Source organism: Diospyros lotus, chromosome 4, assembly GCF_014633365.1.
Source record: "Diospyros lotus cultivar Yz01 chromosome 4, ASM1463336v1, whole genome shotgun sequence".
Classification (NCBI taxonomy): domain Eukaryota; kingdom Viridiplantae; phylum Streptophyta; class Magnoliopsida; order Ericales; family Ebenaceae; genus Diospyros; species Diospyros lotus.
This window is the reverse complement of record NC_068341.1, coordinates 34,727,274-34,750,493: the sequence shown is the minus strand read 5'-3', so window position 1 is coordinate 34,750,493 and position 23,220 is coordinate 34,727,274. Positions and strand designations below refer to the sequence as shown.

At 36.2% G+C, this 23,220-nt stretch overlaps 1 long non-coding RNA gene and 1 pseudogene across 1 annotated transcript; both read left to right on the top strand.

The window, feature by feature from the left end:
• On the top strand, positions 1–17,838 carry LOC127799963 (BTB/POZ and MATH domain-containing protein 4-like; annotated as a pseudogene).
• Positions 9,623–17,059, top strand: LOC127799964 (uncharacterized). The gene is made up of 2 exons (XR_008022694.1): positions 9,623–12,263; positions 12,592–17,059. It is a non-coding gene; the product is annotated as an uncharacterized LOC127799964 (long non-coding RNA).
• Positions 17,839–23,220: the final 5,382 nt, after the last annotated feature.

The window sequence follows — 23,220 nt, the reverse complement described above, 5'->3', positions numbered from 1 at the left end:
AAATACAAATTAATCATCATATAAGAATAACCCGAACCAAAAAGAGCAGCCGCGAACCGGCCGCAATCGGGCCCGGAATTCCATCGATCCAGGCCCCTCCATTCCAACAAATTCGTTCATTGTCGTCGCTAGTCGTTTGTGTCTTGGGGAAGCGAACCGCTTTGGATTCAGCTTCCGTTTTGAATCCCAAATTTCTTGGCATTTGCCGCCTCGAATACTAGGGTTTGCTCATCTTCGTGGCATGGTTTGGTTCGATCCCAAGGTCTGAAGCGAAGGATAGGCGTGATGTCGGAGGCCGCCTCATCGCCGGAGAAGAGCTCGCTGCTCTCGCCGACGCGGTCGAGGTCGCGGTCTGTGACGGAGACGGTGAACGGATCGCACAAGTTCGTGATAAGAGGATACTCTCTGGCCAAAGGCATGGGCGTGGGGAAGCACATTGCCAGCGAAACATTCACGGTGGGAGGTTACCAGTGGGCCATCTACTTCTATCCGGACGGCAAGAATCCCGAGGACAATTCCATGTATGTGTCGGTGTTCATCGCATTGGCCAGCGAAGGCACAAATGTCCGCGCCTTGTTCGAATTGACGCTTCTCGATCAGAGTGGCAGGGGCAATCACAAGGTTCATAGTCATTTCGATCGCTCTCTCGAGAGTGGCCCTTATACTCTCAAGTACAGAGGCAGTATGTGGTGAGAATCCGCTTTCATCTTCCCCCCACTTGGTTACACACTGCTTGGTCATCCTTTTGCATTTTATTATTTTGTATGATGCAAGTACATAAATGATGCCATGGTTCCGTCTGACTTGAATCTTCTAGTGAGTTAAGATCGCCATGATCTGTCGATTTCTGCAGTAGGACAATCTGAATGTCATTGTCTTTACCTCCGGTTTTGAGCTTCAATTGGATTCTGATAATTTAACAACTGAACCATTACAATGTGCATGCTTTGGAGATAAGTTTATGTTTATGTGGAAATACTTTTGGGCCACTATTATATGGTTTAGTCATCGTTTATTCCACTAAATATTGGTTGTGCTGCATGTTTTTTTTTTTTTTTTTTGAGATAAGATTTCAATTATGATTTTATGTCATGATAGAAGATGACTTGACTTTAATGTTTTCTGATTTGAAGTTTTAGCCAACTTAACTCGATTAAACCGTTTGCTAATTATGTAAGGTTGGTTGGCTCTTTAGATCTGGGGGTCCTTAGTTTGTCCTTCATTGCAATTAATGTACAAAATGAATGCACATGGAATGGATGGAAACAACTGTAAATTTGCAAGTTGTATGGTCTTCCTAAGACTATAGTGTTTGATAGGAATGCTTGTTTTCATTAGTTATTTTTTGGAAAACTGATGGCTATTTGGTTACTCCACTTCTAACCAATATTAGATGAATGGTTATAATAAGGTTGTCAATCGAAGTTTAGGAAACTTATTGAGTTGTTCGGTCCAAGACAATCATAGGAATCGGTTGATCCGTCTCACATCCCAATTTGCCTACAACAATTCTATTTATAGGTCTATTAGTGCAAGTCCATTTGAGCTGGTGCATAGTTAATAGTCCAGGAAACATTTCGACCTTATTCCTTTGTCTTCCCATGCTAGAGTAATGGAGTTAGTTGAAGCATTTGCAGAACACGTTTGTTACTTGCACATTGACGTTAATTACTTGAAACAAGTGAGACTTTATTTAAACTTTGGGTTGATTCATATTGATGTCATGCTTATTATGATTCAATTTATATTAGAGCAATTTTCTCCTAAAATTGATTTTCAAATTACAACTCTGTACCATTGGTCCCTTTACAATTTTAAACAGGTTGGACCGAATGCATATGCTAAAGACATTCTATCTAATTTTGGTTTTAGTTCTACACTTAATATTAAGGGCCTTGTTGCATACAAAGGCTGTGCTGCTCCCTCAAATGATCGTTTTATTGCCCATCTACCGAACTTGATCTGGTGCCCATTGCACCATTCCTATTTTGCATTTACCCCTTTGGACAAGGATAAAATTGATGCTATTTTAGATGAATAGATTGTATTCAAAAGGTATAGAAAGGTTCAACATTTCCTTCTTCGTTGGGTGGATTGTCTAGACTCAGACTTCAAGTAGATTATGTAGTGGAAAGCATGAAAAGGGGTAAAGTACATAACTAAACCCTCAACCTTACAGAAACAAGGATGAGAGTATTTTGGTAATACTTGAGAATAGAAAGAATATTAAAGATAAAACGTATATTAGGTACGTACATGTATGATATGTTGTACATAGATGGTGTTTATGATATGTGTGGAGACTTCAAGCGATATCAGTCATTAGCCGACTAATTATTCTGTTTCCTAGTTTTTGAGTTTCCTTTTTTGTAAAGTCAACTTATTTCCTAGTTTGAGTGGAGAGAATAAATCACTCTCTACAAGCTAGTTGTAGGTTTCCTAAGTAGTGTAGATGTAACTTCCTATTTTTACTATACATAATAGGAAACTAGCAAGGATGTATTTTGTATACATGCCGTTCACTTTGATGAATAAAGATAAGTTCTTCCTAAAATCTCTGCAATATGATATGCACAATATGCATGCCAGCTGGAGTCTTTCATATATATCTCATACAACTAACTGAATAATAGAAGATTGAGTTTTTTCCTCCATTCTCGATTTATCTCTTTTTCTTTTTCAGCTTCTTCAATCATAAAAAATATTCATGGTAGCAACAAAGTCTTCAGCCATCAAAGATCATCGTTATTGTTAATCCCATCATCCTCCACAAGCCTTGCTGGAGTTAATCCAAAGTTGAAACCTCCAGAAGCATCAAAAACACTTGCTGACTTATTGTGGGAAAGTTGGAATCCCTATCCAACAAGTTCAAACCACCTCAACAACCTCGCCACGAGCCTTCCAATAATTGAAGCAATTGCTGAGCTACCAGCAACTATACCAAAGCATCTAGAATCCTCTCCAGTCACTACCGTCATTGCAGAAGCACTTGTCAAACGCCTCCTAGAGTCATCAAAGTCAAACTACTTCGTGAAGAATGAAAGAAGTTGTTGAAGAGCATCGTAGTCAACTGCTTGGTGATTCACTCTTTCTGTTCATCATTAGAGCTTGTCTCAATGTTGGCGCACCCAGTTGATGCTCTCACCACAATCGAAAGTCCTTTTCTGTGATTCCTTGTCGCTACATTAGTCATGTTAATCGATTGTTCTCCGCCTTAAACCCTTAACCCATCAACAAAACCAATTTGAATTACCTGTTAACCAAATTACCAATTCTACCATTTGAGTTTATCCCAAGCCCAATTGCTTTTCCACCTTCTTACTAATGGGAAGATTAGGTAGGCTTGCACCTAGTATCAAATCAATATGATCTTGGATTTCCCTCATTGGAGGTAATCTAGCTGGTAATTCCTCTCATATAAGCTCCTTGAATTTGTCCATAAAAGTTATAACCTCTTTTGGAAATTTAGATTTTTTTTTTGTTTTTGTAAATAAACAAAAAAAATCTAAATTTCCAAAAGAGGTTAGAACTTGGACACCTCTCAAGACTCGTTGAAATCTTTCTCTAATGCTACCATGAATGTGTTAAAGTCAAGAAAGTTTATTCCTCCACTAGACATGTAAATACCTAGCAAAACCCGCTATATCAGGTCGACTCACACTATTTGGGCCATGCAATGCCAAGTTGGACACAAGATGGGTCTAGCCTAGCAAAACCCTATGGGCATAACGCGTGGGCCAAATGGGTTAACCCACATGACCTACTTGATTTTTTTTATTTTTTTTGGTGGAAAAAAGTAAATTATTTTTATTGAAAATATTGTACGGAATAATTTTTTATCGTGTTTATTGAAAATCATGCACAATATGAGATAATGTGATATTTGTGTATTCAATAATACCTCAAATTATTTTGTTTCAAAATATTGACAAATGAAAAGTTAAAGTACATACAAACTTATAATTTACAAACTATAATGCACAACTACATATAATACACTAAAACAATGTACAACCAAACTAACTTCTACATCAATATGTTTTTATTGTTTCAAAAGTTTCCCAAATTGGAAGTTACAATTTACAATTATAAATTTTTAAAAAAGTATATAATCTTTATTTATTTGGGTTGTTGGCCTTGCTTGGTCGTGGGAAATAGGGTACCTGACCCGTTTTGACACCTCTACCCTTCATTTTGAAAGTTGAGACAAGAGCTCATTTTTATTGGCAATAAGTTATACTTCACACTACCATTTTTTTCCTGTAGACATTATTGCTATCAAAAATGCCTAGCATCCATGCCATATTGCTAGGGTCTCTCAAATAGAAGATGGCATGTATTCATGTCTGTTACATCATAATAAATCTCATCTCTATATTTGTTAGTAGTAAAAGGAACTCTACAATGATTGATTACGTCAACTTTGCCAACCACCTTGACTCACCAAATGATATAAGGACTCAGATGTTTCTCTATTAGCAGTCATAATCTCCTCAACGATATACGTCCACAGTATGTTTTCTTAATTGCCACTATCAATAACCAAATCAAAAGGTTTGTTATCAATTGCGCACTTGGTTTTGGTAGTTTGTGCCTGTTGAGTGTTTGAGTGTCACTCTTTTTCTCTTGATGAGAATATTAGATTTTGAGTCATATATGTCTATCTTTTATTGTACTCTTATTTATCTCCATATGGACCATGAGATATTTTTCATCTTCATGGCGAACACCCTTTCTATTTTTTCATCTCTTTTATACTCAATCAAGTTCACTCCTCTCCTGCATGGACAACCACGAGAGCAATTTGTTGTTTGTTGCACTTGAATGTCAATACCCTAGGTTCCGAATCTTGGGTTTCCAGAATAGAAACGAGAAGGAAGAATGGAAGAAAGAAACAGAGAGAGAACAAAGAGAAAATTGAGAGATAAATGAGAAACTGAATTCAATTCTCGATTGATTCTCCAAACAAGTTGGTTATCTTTATATATAGCTAACCAATCAACAGTTATAAATCAGTTACATGTAACTGATATAATCTGCTACAACTGATATACAAAATACAATTCTACAGCCTACTTAAACCTACAAGCTTGGCATTGAAGCATTTAGCATGTGCTCGCTTTTTTAAATTCAGGAAGCATCTTTCTTGCTCATTTTTTTTGGCTGTCTCCGTACTGTTTGTCACTCCCTGATTTATCTTGACTTGTTGTAGGGTAGCAACAAGAGTCTTGCCCTTGTCATATGGTAATTTACTCGATTGAAAGGAATCAACCGTTCTTCTCTCCTGAAGCAACATTCCAGCCTTCAATGCTAAGTTCCTCATTTGAAATGCATTCAGTAGCATTGACACTTCAATTCTGCAAGCCTTACATCTAAATTTCGTGTCACTTGTTGACTTTTGGTCTCCATTAGATATTCCACTCTGCTAGTCTCAGAACTTGGTAGTATACTTGTGCACTGATTTAGACCCTTGTGAACAACATTGGTATTCTTTACCTAGCAAAAAAAAAAGAACAGCATTGGTGTTATTGGAGTAAATATTGCTGTCTGGTAAGTTCCCTAGCCCTGGATCTGGTTATAGGTCCTGAAATAGAATAATGAGAAGAAGAAGTTGCTGAATGCTTTTGTGATCTTCTCCCTTTCTGACCTATCTTGACTAGAAAATTTGGGCTCATCAAGAGAGAACCCAACAATCTCCTTGAGTAAGAAAGTAGTCAAAACTTTTCTGAAAAATACAGCATAAAATGTCTATTCCTATCTGAACTGCATATAAGTCTTACAAGAAAGTAGAGGAATAACTACTATCTTAGAAGAAATAACTGCCTTCTTAGAACTAGGAACTGCTTCCTAGAGAGTAGCAGATCTAGACAAATTCAAATACTAATAACTGACAGAAAAATAGAAAATAAACTGACAAAAGAAAACAGAACGTAGCAGTATATCTTAAAACATAATATTAGGAGAGTTAGCCCTGCCCTAAGTCTTCTTCTTTCCATGAGTAAACCACTTGTAGACTCTGCCACTAAACATATCCACTTTGACCGAATCTGACTGATCTACTTGCTGTCCCTAACATATTCAGGGGGAAAAAATGTTGCTTTTAATAGTTGTTTCATCTAGTACCACATCTTTATAGGACCTCTTCCTTGACGCAATTTATCGTCCTGCAACCTTTCCCACCAAGCTGGGGCTCCTTTAATTTATAGCCTACCAACTTCACCTTTCTTTTTTCTGTATTTCCATGTATGTCACAACCCAGAAAGGGACTAGTGATTGGCACTTAACCCTTAATAAACCATACTGATCAAGCTATCTTTTGTATGTATGATATCATTACAATAACAAGTAATAACCAATAACCCATAACAATATCCATTCCATAATAATAAACTAAATCAATCTTTTTACAATCCTACCTGTAATAACTGGAACAAACTACTAAGAATGTCAAAAATAAAAATAATTAATGTGTCATGTACCTAGGGTGCCTAGGGTTTTGATAGGAAATTGGAAGAAATCGAGGGGGAATCAGACTGAAAGGGAGGGAAATACAGCAAGAATTGGGAGAGGATTACAAAGAAATCAGAGAGGTCGGGAGAGAATTCAGAGAAAAATTGAGAGAGAATTGATGAGAGGGAAATGGCTGAATTCAATTATCGTTCAAAAACATGCCTTCTCATCCTCTAGCTGTGGCTTATATATAGCCTAACAGCCTCCCACATGCACCCATGTGCAGTACAACTATAAGCATAACTGCATACAGCTAAGGGAAAATATATCTATAACAGAAAAGGAAAGAAAATTACAATTACTGCCCTAGTAAACCCTCAGAATAGTTGTACAATATAGTAATGCATGTAAGCTAACTACTATTATATTTACTAATATATCCTTGGGGTCGTGACATAATGCCATCAAGAAAAAATGTGCGACCTACCAAAAATGACTAAGTTAAATTAAAGTGAAATGGACTGCACTGCTCAAACTGTCTAATGCATCAGTTCCTGAACTGTGATATGAAAGGAAAACATATCTAACACGAATGAGTCAAAACCTAGTAAATAGACAACATATACCATAATGGAATGGGGACAAGCAATGTGCACAAGTTTTTACACAAGGAAGTTTTTCTTTGGATCATGCAAGAAAACTTATTTTTCATTTAAAAACCATAAAATTCTATTTCTAGAAAAATTATTTTCTTTTTCAATAAAATTGTGTTCTTTCATAATTCGTATTTGATCGAAAGACCAATACTTCCAATTTCTTGGGAGTATATTGTGCAGAATGAATCCATATAATAGTTCCATCATTGGCCACACCCCTGCCAAAGTAAATAGTTGATCCACGTGTTGGCCAATACATGGGATGTGATGACCAATGCCCCCCTTGTTAACTGGGTTCAGATCAAGCTGCACCAAGGCTAGTCTACTGATGTTAGTTAGTGTTGTGTCAAAGGTTCTCCCAAGGCATTTATTACATGCAAAAACCAAGTATCAACCAATAGTGTTGGTAATTCAATTCATAACAAGCAATCCAATCTATCATACCCTCAAATCCATTGCAATATTGCATAATCAACAAGTATAGCATAAGGAATAAATAAGGTGTTGTCTCAATATTCTGACCTCTAAAATTCAAGAGCATAAACAGTTTCTGCATATAAGGAACTGAAAAGGTTTTGAGAAAAACATTTTTTTCACAAGTATTGGGAATTTCCAATTTATGCAATCATAGCAAAAAAGGATTTATTCATGCATGACAATCAATAATTAAAAACAATGCTACAAACTATGTGCAGAACTTTACATGACCGAACTCAAATACGAGCTTCTAAAAAACTTGGTCAAATCAATTGACATTATGAATGCCACTGGTTCTATCTTAGTTAGGATAAGGTGTAGTTGATGATGATAAGGTTGGAGTGATGCCTATTGAAGATAAGGTGAGTGAGTCATGATTAAAGATTGTTTGGACATGTGAGGAGAAGGTCAATACACTCATCTGTGAAGCAAGTGGATGAAATGGAGGATGTTTGTTGTAAAGGAGCCTAAGGAGGGAGAGGAAGATTTAATAAAAAATGATTGGAAACCCTTTAAATATGACATCAGATGCAATGACGTTATAGAGGATATGACTATGGATGGAGATGATTGGAGGTGTCTAGAATTCATGTAATTGACCCCACCTAAAGGGATTGCTTGGGTTTTTGTTGTTTCATTTTCTTGTTGTTTGTCCATCTATACACATTCAAAAAGGAATTTTATTAAGATATCTATCAGATTAGGTGATTTAGAGATTTCTTTTAGTGGGTTTCCCCTTGATAGAAATAAGACTCTTGTTGTTTAGTCTGGCCAGGAAAAAGAAAAGGAGTTGACTAAATGTGGGTTGCTTTTTCACTTCTTGTATTTTGGTCAGTGGAAATTTCCATTTTACTGTATCCTGCATGCAATATATTTTTTTATTAGTAATTTATCCATTTGATCCATCTACTTGCTTGTAAAATATGGCAAATTTGATGTGGGTTTTTCAAGCCTGTGTTGTGGTGTTTCATATGGGAAGGCATATTTTAGATCTTTTTTTTTTCCCCCTCATTTCTTGTTGTGCAATGTTAGAGGGATACTTGGATCTTCCATTGACATTGAACTTACCAGATATATAGAACCTTCTCATGAGGTTTATCCTTGAAAAGAGAGATTTGCTAGTTTCTCTTTTGCTCAAACCCTTTTTGAATATGATGGTTTTTCTGTTTATATTGGCAGTTGTTGAGTAATATGAATTTGTTTTTCCACTGCATCAATTTTCTTTTTATTAGATTGTTGTATGCTTTCAGGGGATATAAGCGTTTCTTCAGACGGGCTATGCTTGAGACATCAGATTTCCTGAAAGATGATTGCTTGAAAATAAATTGCACTGTTGGTGTTGTGATTTCAGCAATAGACTGTTCAAGATTAAACTTGATACAGGTTCCTGATTCAGATATTGGAGGACATTTTGGAATGTTGTTGGAGAATGAGCAAACTTCTGATGTTGTTTTTAGTGTTGCTGGAGAAAAGTTTCCTGCTCATAAGCTAGTGTTGTCTGCTCGATCCCCTGTATTTCAAATGGAACTTCTACATGTAAAAGATGATGATTGCCATGAAATTATTGTTGAAGGCATAGAAGCTATGGTTTTTAAGGTACTGTTTAAATTCTCTATATGAATACAATTTATTTAGTAATTAGTTTAGATTACAATGTGGCTTAAATTGTGTATTATTCAGGAGGAAGGTATCACACCCTATCCCTTTTTGTGCTCAATTTCCTGAAATCCTCCCACATGTGTCTTTTGCAGGCTGTCTTGCACTTTATATACAAAGATTCTCTTATTGACAATGAGGAGTTGCTAGCTTCAAGTTCATCTAACATGCCATCTGTAACAGAGACCTTTGTTGGGAAGTTGCTAGCTGCAGCAGACAGATATGATTTGGCTCGACTCAGAGTTATGTGTGAATCCTTACTCTGCAAAGACATATCAGTGGATAGTGTTGCCAGTATTTTGGCCCTTGCCGACCGCTATCATGCTGTTGATTTGAAAGCAATTTGTCTAAAATTTGCTGCTGAAAATCTTGTTGGTATGTTCTTAACTGTCACTTTTTTCTATAACTTCTTTTTATATACTACAATTTCAAAACAATATTACCAAAAAATACTACCTCCCGAAACCATTTAACAAAATACATCTTGTTCCAACTCATCTGCCACAATGGAAATGTTCCAGTGTGGCAGTTTTTAACTATAGCAGATTTGCTGGTGCTACCAAGAAGTCTATCACATAACTGCTGGTCTCACAAGCAGTTTTATAACCCACTAGTCTCACATGTAGTTAATTAGTTGTCAATTTCTTTTTCTTTTCTTTTCTTTTTTTCTAAAAGCAAAATAAATAGCTATCTTCCTTCATTGCCATCTCATGAAAGTTTTTCGTACAGAAATGGTATTATAAATTTATCTCCCCTCACTAAAGGGTTGTGTTAGGAAGGGCATCTAGTGTAAAATTTTGGCCACTTCATTCTTTTTCCATGGATTTGTATTGTCAATGAGACTTTTAAAAGTCAACTGACATTATAAATGCTATGCCACTAACGTTAACTTGGTTAGGATAAGGTGTGGTTGATGATGACGACGATGAGCTAAAAAAAACTGCAGGTCCTGCCGGTGACAGTGACTGACTAACAGTTAACGTGAAACAAGCTAAATACCTTGTCCAGACAAGGGAGAAAAATCTGTGTAACTAAAACCAGCACACAAATACCTGTACACACAAGAAAAAAAACCCTTTATAGTAACCTAAATCATACTGAAAACCTGTACACACATGGAAGAAACCTATATAAACATCTAACATGTCCAAAAAACTTGTATAGACGTCCAACATGTCTAAAAAACCTGCATAGATATCAAACATGTCTAAAATAAAATCCAGCATGTCCTAAAACTAAAAACCTGCTTACATGGCCTGTCCAAGATTGCAATGCCTACACAGCATTAATATCCTGCGCTCTACCTCGTGGTTGACATTGACCCACCATGGGCAGTGACGGTGACCATGTTGGTGGTGTGGACAGGATGGGCTAAGTAGACTGCTGTGAGGGCACTGAACTCCTGCACCTCCTCTTCAATAGCAGTGGCAACAACTGGTTTAGAGTTCATCATGGATCATCATCTTGAACTCCCTCAACCCCACCATAGATATCTCCATGTATATGTGTTAGCATTCGGAGATTTCAAGGTGACATGGGTTTCCTAAAATCAGTTTAGGAAATCTTGCCTAAACCGGTCTTAGGAAACTTTCCTAAGTATACAGCTGCTCTTCTTTCCTATTGTATAGTTTCCTATTATGTATAGATATATAGTTTCTTATTGTATAGATTGATTGCTTTCCTTTTTATGTAAATACCTCTTCTATAAAAGAAGAGCTCGTGTAATTGGATGATTATGAGAATAGAAAAGAGTTTTTCTTCCATTCATTACATGGTATCAGAGCCGCCACAACCCTACAAACCCTAGTGCCTTCATTGCACCCTTCAACGCCGTTGCAACCTTTCGAAACCCTACCTGCATCACATGCACACTTTCTTTCTCGCTACTGGTCTTCTTGTGTTTCGATTAAGCTCTCTGAAGCATGTCTGAAGCAATGGTAACCGGAGAGACCTCACCAGCAGTGGATCAAGTTCCTAAAGCAATCCCAAAAGCTGGGCATGGAGCAGTAGCAGGGGAGTTGCCCAACATCCACCTATCCTATCAACTAGATGGGAGAAACTACCTGTAGTGGGCTCAATTGGTAAGGACATTTGTTAAAGGAAGGGGTAGGATCGGTTATCTCACTGCCTCTCCTCCAAAGGCAACCAATCCTATGTACTCGACATGGGATATTGAGGATTCCCAAATAATGTCTTGGCTGTGGAATGCTATGCTTCTAGAGGTAAGTAGGAATTACATGTTTTTGGGTACTGCAAGGGAGATTTGGGAAGTTGTGAAGCGAACTTACTCCAAAATTCAGGATGCATCAGTCATCTATGAAGTAAAAACTAAAATTAGTGGTTTTAAACAAGGGGGGCTATTTGTCACTAAGTATTATAATCGTATGAATGGTCTTTGGCTAGAGTTAGACCACTACTAGAATGTAAAGATGATTTGCAGCACGAATGCTGCAACCCTTAACCAAATATTCGAATGGGATAGGATTTTTGAGTTTTTGGTTGGTCTTAACCCCGAATTTGATCAAGTGAGGGTGCAGCTACTTGGTCGAGAAAAACTTCCCTCTCTTAATGAGGTATTTGCTGTGGTAACAAGTGAAGAAAATAGGAGGCTGGTGATGCTAAGAGAATTTGCCATTGATGGATCAGCAATGGCAGTGAACAAAGAAGAGGGGACATGGCCTAGATCTGGGCGAATAGAGGCTCAAACTCGAGCTAATGGAAGAGAGGGACTATTGTGCACTCATTGTAAGAAACCCAGGCATACCCATGACACATGCTTTAAGCTTCATGGCAAAGAGGTTATCCTAAATAGGAGTGGAGGAGGATTCAAGAACTTGGCTACAAGAAACTAGATTTATCTATCACAGAAAGGGCAAGAGGAGGAGGATCGAATGAGAGTGAAGGCCGAGGCTAATAGCAACTCAAATCTCACTCCATTTAATGCTGAGGAGATCAGCAAGCTGAAGTCCTTCCTCAAATCAATGCAAGATGGATCCTGCTCCCTAGCACAATTGGAAACCCCAGGTAAATGCACTCATTCTGCATTCTGCTCTACCTTAAATACTGATCAGAATGATGTTTGGATCTTGGATTCAGGAGCAACAGACCATATAACTTTTAACCCCTGTGTATTTTCCACCTATCAACCTCTCAAGACCAATAAAATGATTACAATTGCTAATGGCACAACAGTTCCTATTGTTAGCCATGGCAGTGTAGATCTTAAGCCTAATCTCTCCATTAAACCAGTCCTTCATGTTCCACACTTATCAACTAATCTCCTGTCCATTTATCAACTCACTAAAACCTTAATTGCCAAGCTGTTTTTTCATCTAATATGTGTGAATTTCAGGCATTGAAGACAAGGGCGAGGATTGGTGTTGCTAAAGAAAAAGGTGGGCTATACTGCTTTGTAGGGAAGACTTCTTATCCATCTAGAGACTAGTTGTTGGTGGCTTGTTCCTCTCAAACTACAGCAGATCATCACAATATATGGCTGCATCATTACTGCCTTAGTCACCCTCCATTTACTCTATTAAAAGTTATGTTTCCTACTTTATTTCATTCCATTGATCCCAATATCTGTCATTGTGATGTATGCATTCTTTCCAAACAACATTGTGTTCTTTATCCCAGGAGTAATAAAATCAGTTCTAAACCGCCTTGTAAAATTCCTAATTATTCAAGGGCTCGATGGTTTATCTCCTTCATTGATAATTGTACACGAATGACATGAGTGTTTTTGATAAAAGATAAGGCAACCATAGGAATAGTGTTGCCAAATTTTTGAAAGATGATTACTACTTAATTTGGAACACCTATACAGAAACTTAAATGTGGCTTGTACCCTACTTCATCATCATAGAGTTCTTAAAATTTTTTTGGGGGAGGCTATCCTCACTACTGCCTTTCTTATTAATCGAGTACCCATTAAGCTCCTTCACCAACAAAGCCCTCTTACTTGTCTAACCACTCATTTTTCAGACTTCAATGTGCATAATCCTCTTCCTCTTAGAGTGTTTGGGTGTGTATTCTTTGTCCACATATCCAAACAACATCGAGATAAGTTGGATCCAAGGGCACTCAAGTGTGTTTTCCCGGGATATTCTCCTACCCAAAAGGGATATAAGTGTTACCATCCTTCTACTCGCAAGCTATATGTCTACAAAGATGTTACATTTGTTGAGTCCCTTCTTTTTTTTGGTTCCTCTCCAGCTAGTCCTCGGGGGGAGAGACTTTACCATGAGAACTATAGCTTTGATGACACTCTCTTGTCTGCCTCCCAGCATACTCCTCACTCTAGTTCTAATTCTCTTGACCAAACCAGCCCTACTACCACTCAAAAACTCAACCATCACCAACCCGACCTTTTCCTCCTCTCATTGGCAGCCTGTTTTGGATGGAACCTACAACAGCTAGATGTAAAAAATGCATTCCTCCATGGGGATTTGGAGGAGGGCGTATATATGGAATTGCCACCAAGGTTCCAAGAAGGGCAGGTATGTAAGCTCAAGAAAGCTCTATATGGGCTTAAGCCGTCTCTAAGGGCTTGGTTTGAACGGTTTTCCAATGCTATGAAAGCTTTCAAGTATGAGCAAAGTAGGGGAGACCACACTGTCTTCATAAAATACTCCAGAGAAGGTAAAATGACAGTTCTGTTAGTATATGTAGATGATATGATTGTCACAGACAATGATAAGGAGGAGTAAGGAAAACTCAAGGAAAGGCTAACTAGGGAATTCATGATCAAAGACTTGGGGGTTCTCAAGTATTTTTTGCATTGTTCTAAAAGGTGGCCAAGGGGCCACCACGAATCAGTCCAAATCAGCACCCTTAGGCGTCGTTGGGCTCGATCAGCGAGTTGCCGCTTGGGTCACCACCTGGCCTGGGCTGCCTGGGTTGGGCGCGGCCTGGGCCGATTATCATTCCCTCTCTCTCTCATCGTTACTCTTTCTCGCTGTTTTCCCATTCACTATCTCTCGTCAGACTTGTCGCCGCTGCCAATCTCGTCATTTCTCTCTCTCTCTCTCGTTGCTGATCTCGTTGTTTCTCTCTCTCTCTCTTGCCGTCGATCGGGCTGTTCTCTCCCTGTAGTTCTTGCTCTTCTTCCTCCGGTATGTATGGCCATCTTCCTCCTTGCTACTTGTTGCGCCATCTTTGTTAAGCAGCTAGCCATCTTCCTCCTTGCTGCTTGTAGGCAGGCAACATTTTTCCAGGCACCGCCTAGGTGCTAAGCCCTCGTCGGCCGCCCGACTAGTGCCTAGCGAGTTTTAGAACACTGATTTTTTGGGAATTGAAGTTACCTATTTTAAAGCTGGAATCTTTCTTTCTCAAAGGAAGTATGTGCTGGAATTGTTGGTAGAAACAGGGTTAACAGGTGGAAAAGGGTCTAAAATCCCTATTGAATCTAACAATAGGTTGTGGAACAACCCTAGCAGCTAATCAGTGGACAAGGGAAGGTACCAAAGACTTGTTGGAAGGCTAATATATCTCTCCAACGCAAGGCCTAACATCGATTTTGCAGTCAGTTTTGTGAGCCAATTCATGCACAGCCCAACTAAAGAGCATATGCTTGCTATAAGAAAGATTCTAAGTTACCTCAACACCACTCCAGGTAGCTATTTAAAGCAGGGAATGAGATGGACATCAAGGCTTTCTCAGATGCTTATTATGTTGGCTCTATAACAAATAGGCAATCAACAAGTGGTTATTGTGTTTATCTAGGCGGGAACTTGGTGTCATGGAGTGCAGTAAGAAGCAAAGTATTGTAGCAAGATCAAGTGCAGAAGTGAAATTTAGAGCTATGGCCCTTTGCCTATGTGAAGTTTTGTGGGTAAAAATTATCCTTGAAGACCTGAGGATTCAAGCCCAGTGATCAATTCGACTTTGGTGTGATAACCAATCAGCAATCAGCATAGCCAATAATCCTGTCCAATATGACAGGACTAAACATGTTGAGGTAGACTCATTTCATCAAGGAGAAGTTGGAAGCCGGCCTAATTCATTTACCCTATGTGCCATCCGAAGAACAAGTTGCAGATATCCTAACCAAAGGGCTACCAGTGAAGAGGTTTGAAGACTTAGTAAGCAAGTTGAGAATGTGGGATATATATTCTCCAGCTTGAGGGGAAGTGTTAGCATTTGGAGATTTCAAGATGACATGGGTTTCCTAAAATCAGTTTAGGAAATCTTGCCTAAACCGGTTTTAGGAAACTTTCCAAAGTATACAGTTGCTCTTCTTTCCTATTGTATAATTTCCTATTGTGTATAGATCTATAGTTTCCTATTGTATAGATTGATTGCTTTCCTTTTTATGTAAATACCTCTTCTATAAAAGAAGAGCTTGTGTAATTGGATGATTATGAGAATAGAAAAGAGTTTTTCTTCCATTCATTACAATATGCTAGGGCCAGCATGGTGCAATGCATCATCATCTCTTAGTGCGTCAAACAAGTTTATCATTGCCACGAACTGGCACTGACGAGATGATATCAAGGATGGCTGCACACCTGTCCTCTGTGCCCCATGTGGATAGTGCAGAAAAGCTTTGTTGGTAAATCATACAAGCACAACACTGACATTAGAAATTATAATTAGCAAAATTAAATATAAACAGTACTACACATATTTGAAAGATTAAACTAAATTAGAAAGACTGCACAATTCAGACAATGGCATCTCTACCTCCTGATGGTGAAAAATATATATATATATATATATATTTTTTCTGTAAATCTTGATGGTGAAAGATTATTGGTAGTGATTGGATGGGGACAAGATAATTCGAAGGGTAATCTACCAGTACCCTGTCATATAATTGCTGAAGTAGTGAGTGTTAGAGTATATGCAAGAGTTGCACAATGGAGGGGGTTAATTAACTAGAACGGTATCCTTCCAACTAATGAATTGCCAGTGGGACCTGAGGCTTGTAAGTCGCTGGTGCCACAGTGGCTGATAAGCCACCTGTCCCACCAGTGTTTTATAGTTGGGATTTAAAAAATAGAAAGGCCTAAAAAGATATTAACTGCTAGTGAGGCCAACGGCTATAAAACCGGCAGTCTCACAGGCAGTTATATGACTGGTGCTGGTATGACCAGCTAGTCTTCTTTGGTTAAAATCTGCCACACTGGTACGTTTCTAGTGTGGTGGATGAGTTGGAAAAAAATCAAAAATAGTTTGTGGTAGTACTATTTCTAAAATTTGTTTTAAAATCATAGTATTGAAAAAACTCTCTTCTATAACAAAATTGTAATTTACGTAATATGCTCAGTGGCATGGTTTAAGTAGATCCTGTTCTTGAGTGGACAACTCAGTTCTGATTCTCAAAGGCACTTCCTGACATTTGAAACTCTATGGATTATTCTTTTTGAGTTGGTTGTTTGCCTTATTCTGCTCTCTTCCTTGAGGTTTGAGACAGGAGAGCTATTATCTAGAAATTTGAACAAGATTTGATCATGTGAACAACACCATTTCTCTAGACCCTCGTGTGAACATCAATAGTATAAATATGCATCTCAATACCTCTGGGGGATATTTTTCCATTTCCTTGTTAGCTTCTTGAACATAGGAAGCTGCACAAATGGTCTGTTTCCCCTTCCTGTACAGAAACCTTTTCTACTATGCACTCTTTTTATGGTAACTGCTGAAGAAATGCTTTATCACACATTGGCCCGATCAAATTAGTGAGAATATTTTACGTTAATTTAAGGAAAACTAGATGGTGCTATCATCTGTCTGATATGTTCATTAGATCCGTTGTAAAAGTGTGCTCCTATTCCCTATGTGATTTTGGGACATGGTTAAGTGGAATTTGTTTTTAAGCAGAAATTGCACATATCTGAACGGTTTAGCCGTAGATTATCTCAGATTGCATGCGGTGCATGGCATTTGATATTTTTTAAGCATTCTAACAACTTCAATTCCTCTTTCCTAGCTGTCTACTTGCCGTAACTGCCTGAGATAAGTAGTGTGCAACCACAGAACTTGTCATTTCCATGGATGAAGATAACATTATTTATTTCTAGTGTAAAATGTTTTCTTCTTCTGTTGCATAATATTACCATTTGTTCGCCCATTTCCGTCTGGTACATTCCTGGTTGACTTCTGTGATGCAGCTGTAATGCGTTCTGATGGTTTTGAGTACCTAAAAGAAAACTGCCCCCAGCTGCAGTCAGAGCTCCTGAAGACGGTGGCTGGCTGTGAAGAGGAATTCAGTGGCGAAGGCGGGAAGAGCAGAAGCGTGTGGGCCCAGTTTTGCGTTGGTGATGATCCAAACGATAGGAGTGATGGCGGGCAACAAGCATGAGCCATGCATGTCACTGTCAGTAGTAGTTAGTGAGCAAAAGCTTGGTGCTGGTCGCTGTGTACAGGCACCCCGGGGGAGCTCTATAGGCAAAGCCTGCCAGCAGGAGATGTTGATGTAACTCTTTGTGAAACCGAGCCACCTTAGTCAAAGCAGCTTGATGATGTTGATGTACTTTGTTGTTAGTTGTCTGTAAGACGAATGTTTGTGAAGATCCTGTAAAGCCTAATGCTTTCTTGCTTAATTCAAACGACAGCCAATTAAACTCGCCATACCAATATATGACTGACTTAACTCCGTCCGGGATTTGACGTCCCCTGATGTTCAGTGGCCGCTTCTAATTGTTTCTTCATCTTTTCTTTTACAACACAGCACGATCATCGTGGAGGTTGATCTGCTTAATTGGACTCACTTTTATTATTAGAAAAGAAAATAACAGTCCAAATTGTCACCGTAAATTTTTATAGGTCTTGTTGTAGAAATTGTCACGTGTTTAGAGGTTGGGATTTTTTTTAATTTAATTAATTTCCCTTTTACTTCAAAAAAAGTAAATTCATCCAAATTATTTCTTAACCTATCTCCACAAGGGGGTGAACTACTGCAAAGCACAAAAACAACGAAGAGGGTCCAAAACGTTTTTTAGGCCATTTTTTGTAATTTGTGAAATGTTTTAAAGTTGTTTTATAAACTAGAGAAAATGATTGGAAACACATATCTAGCCATCGAAGTTTTCGAATCCCCAAGTTCTCTCTTTTTAGTCTTCTGTTTCTTCTTCTTCTTTTTTCGATTCTTTGTTTTTGAATCCTGAAATTCCTCTCTTAATCGTCAAAGCTTGCTACTCTGGTGCTCTCTTGCCATTCTCTCGCTTTCGGTTGTCATTGCTTTTTGTTGCTACTTTGCTTTTGGTTGTCTTTCTCTCGCTTTCGATCTCCATTGCTTTTTGTTGCTCCCTCACTTTTGATAATTGTCGATTGTCGTTGGCCGTTTCCTCTCTTGGTTGCCGCTAGTCATTCTCTCAAATATGTTTCCCTAATTATCCCTTTTGGTATAAGTTTTTCCTCTTAATTATTACACAGTTGCTTAAAAAAGAACTACCTAGAGAGGACCAAAGTGAGGAAATGAGTGTGCGTGCGTGCGTGTGATATTTCCTGCTTGGGTTTTTTATTATTATTTTATCTTTCACAGATAAAGCCTTTTTTTCTACTTTATTTATTGGGTTGGAGAAAAGTTTCTTTTATTATATATATTTTACTTTCCTCTTCTCCTCTTAGAGAAGCTTCATTGATAAATATTTGTTTCTCTATTCTTTTGTATGATTAATCATAAGTAATTTTTATAATAGAATTTTATAAATATTGTTGATGGTTGTAAATATTTTAATGTATTTGATAAATATTTGTTTCTCTATTCTTGTGTATGATTAATCATAAGCAATTTTTATAATAAAACTTTGTAAATATTGTTGATGGTTGTAAATATTTTAATGTATTGTGGATTTTATGTTTATATTTGTTTGAATACATTTTGAAACTTATGTTTGTTTGTATTATGTTTAAAATATTTTTTATAATTTTTTATATTAAAAATTATATTTACAAACTCTTATATATATATTTTTAATTTACAATTTATTCTGTATTTCTATTTCCTATTTTTTTTAAAATATCATTTCTCCATTCTCATCTCATATCAAAAATATTTTTCGTTTTCATTTTCGTGCAACCTAGGTGAACTATATTACACTCTGTGTTATAAATGTTTTCTATGTTGCACAAAAACGGAAATAGGAAACGTTTCCGATAAGAAACGAAAACGTGGAACGGACATTCTTCTAAAAAATAAAATATAAACAGGGTTCGAAAACGGAAAAATAACTCATATGAGATGTTTCTGTGCAACATTGAATTTTTTCAAATCTAGTATCAAATCAATTATTGTATCTTGGCTCAAGGTCAAATGGGTTTTTATACTTTAAAAATAGTCAAATGAATTATTATAATTTTAGACTCATAGTCAAATTAGTTACCATACTTTAAAAATAATTAAATAAGCGACTATTCTTCCAATTTGAAAGTCATGTTAGTCACTTTGAAGATGTCATCTTAATATTGTCAGTGGCATTTTAATTTCACTAAAAAGATCAATTTTATTTCTAATCAAAAGAAGCACACACAATCTAAACACCTAAATTCAGTTTCAAATAACACAACATTATCGTAAACACCCAAGTTGAATCTTAAATCTACATTCGAAGAACTCCACACAATCACAAATGTCTTAGTTAGACACTAAATCTAAATTTGAAGAACTCTACTTATCGCAATCACCTCATAATACAAGAATCCTATATCATGATTAGAAACACTCTCCAATCCAATGCATTAGAATTCAATTTTGGGTCTAATTTTCAAATTAGAATTTGATCGATGATAAAATTAATATCATTAATAGAATGAAAAAAATCATTGGGCGACATTAAAATGATATATATACCATAATAGTTAACTTGACCTCGAATCTAAAAGTACAATGACTTATTTATTTATTTTTAAAATATAACAATCAATTTTGCCCCCGAACTAAAATGCAGTACTTTAATTGACACTTGTCTCAACTTTTTAACTCAACATAGAAGATCCACTTGTATGTGTTGTTTGATTTATATATTTACATGAGATTATAAAGAAGTGATAAAACAAATATAAAGCAATAACCAATGTTTAGAAAATCGGAGCAGGATATTGAATGAGAAAAAAGGAAGAAATTTACCATCCAGTGGTTGAATTAGAATGCATTCTTATGAAATAAATAAATATATTAATTAAATTATGATATAAAAAAATTTAAAATAAAAACATGTATTACATAATATTTAACAGAATTAAAAGTGTAGTAAGTAACATTATCCTATGATTTAGAGAAAAATTTATACAACCATACTAACAAAATTTATGATGAAAATAAAATAAAACTGAAGATTAAATATTTAATTTACAATCCAAAAAATAAATAAAATTATTCATAAATTAACAAAATAATAAATGGTTTTCAAATAATAGACATCAACTCATTTTAATTATATCAAATTATTATTATATTTTCTTAAATTTAAAGATAAAATTTTCACCAATTCAACAAGTTGAACTAGCAGGACTTAGCCGGTTTAATTTGACAACGATTCTTGTAGAAAATTGTTCAATTTTTTTTCTATTCTTTCTTTTTTACTATGAATCGAACCGATTTTCTAGATAGTTCCTAATTTGATCAATCCAATTGATCAATTCGATCTAGTTCTTAAAACACAAGAGCAAGGGAAAGATTGATGCAAACCAATTTATAAAGGTTCACTTATCAATAGACTCCTCTTTTTCTCAATTTACAATTTGAGAGTTTCACTAAGGAAACAATCCGTTTAGGTTAACTAGTGCCAGAAAACCTTATAATTTCTAGGGCGAAGTGTCAAAGAAGCCACTAGACTTTGAAAGTACATAAATTGAAACTGTGTAAGTCATATTTGTGACTGTCTCAGATTATTTTGATTGGAGATAGAGCTAACGTTGTTGATAAAATTAAAATGTCATTAGATGACATTAAAAAGACATTAACCAAAATGGGTAATGTAACCCCAAATTTGAAAGTACGGTGGCTCATTTGACATTTTTTAAAGTACAATGGTCAAAATAACCCAAAATGTGAAAATATAATAATTTGTTTAGCCCTTAAATATAATGGTTGAATTGACCTCGAGGCCAAAGTATAGTGGCTTATTTGATACTTTGCTCTAATTTTTATAACTTGCAAATGCTATAAAACTTACCCCTTATAGTTTAATGGAGTTATAGATCATTTCTCTCTATAAATTCACAAGTACTATAAAAACATTTCTCCTTATAGCTTCATGTGTGTCATTGAACCTTACCATCCCATAGCTTTAATATATAAATGCTAGTAAACTAAAACAAGCTAAAACAATCCTCAAACACAAGGTAATAATAAAATTTACAACTTGTAGCTTTAGGTGATCAATGATGGACATGAAGAAAAATGTGAAAGATGGATAAGTGAAGCTCTTGTTTATTAATCTTCTTCTTCTTAGTTTGTTGGATCAAAGATCAAACAATGTTAGATAAAGATAATAATGAGCTCAATATGTGAGAATGTTTTTGAAATGAAAGATGATTCAAAAGCAACTCTTTTTTTTTCACTCAAAATAATATACCATTATACTCTTAAGAGAATGTAAGAAATTTTATAAATAGTGTTGCAAAGGTTTGCGAAGGAGTTTCCTCAAAAACTCACAAAACTTCTGCAATTTTGATCAAGATCAAAGTTTATTTATAAACATTTTAAATAAATGATTGTTAAAACTTGAGAACTTATAGGAGATTCACAATATGTGCATACTTCAAATGGGTTGAAACTCAATTCTGAGGGATGAATGCCAAAGAAATTATGAATGAAAGAGGTATTAACTTCGAAATATTTACCACAAACTTTGGTTTTAAAACGAATTTATGAGGGATGACCATAGAATATATTGGAGGCATTTGAGTAACAAACTCTAACGACATCAACATAAATATCCCTATGTAATGAGATAAAATCCATCCAACCAAAATTCCTAAAATTTTCAATGTGCGGAAATCGAATGGATTCGAGAAAGGGGATATCAAGAAACCTATCAAGAATGACATCTTGTGACCCAAAAAGTCATGAGAACCACTCCATGTTTCGTGGGTTGTCCACAAGGCATTAAATATCCATCGGTTCATGAGGTTTCCCAAAATCAATGGGTGCTTGGTTCACGCCATTTGATGATTTAGAGGTTAAATCAATGGGTGAATCGATTGAAAATGGAAGAAATCGGTCAAATGGGGTGTAGGAGCCAAAGAGAGAATCAACTGAGAGAGAAAAAAAAAATGGGGATGGTTTTTTGTGAAATGGATTCTATCAATCGCCAGTCTCTATATATTCTTGACAGAAATGGTCGACAATATGACTTAAACGGTCAATCGTTTTTAGTTGTTGACAAATTAATATCAAGCATATCCAAGCAGTCGATAGTTTCATTCAATTGGTCGACAATTTGGGTTCCTACTTTGCTTTTAAAAGATTAAATCACTTAGCAAACAAAAAAAAAAACAAAATATTAACAACATTGATCATTTTAATGAAACACATAGACAACACAATCCCACACATAAAATATCACATGGTTAACATATTGTGTTCCAATCATTCCTAGTTCACTTCTAAAAAATTTAAATTTATTTTTATCCAATGGTTTAGTGAAGATATCATCTATTCGGTGATTTGTATCTATAAATTCAAGTTTTATATCTCCTTTTTGGACATGGTCTCCAATAAAATGATACTTAATTTCAATGTGTTTGGTCCTAGCATGGAAGACGAGATTTTTAATTAAAGTAATAGCACTCGTATCATCACATTTTATGGATATGTTGTCAAGTTTAATGCCATATTTTTTCTATTTGATGTTTAATCCAAAGAATTTGAGCATAACAACTACTATCAGCCACATATTTGGCTTTAGTAGATGATAGTGTAAAAGGTGTTTTGCTTCTTATTAAACCGAGATACTAAGCAATTTCCTAAGAATTGACATGAACTAGAAGTGTTTTTTCTATCTATTTTACATTCTTCATAATCTGCATCTGT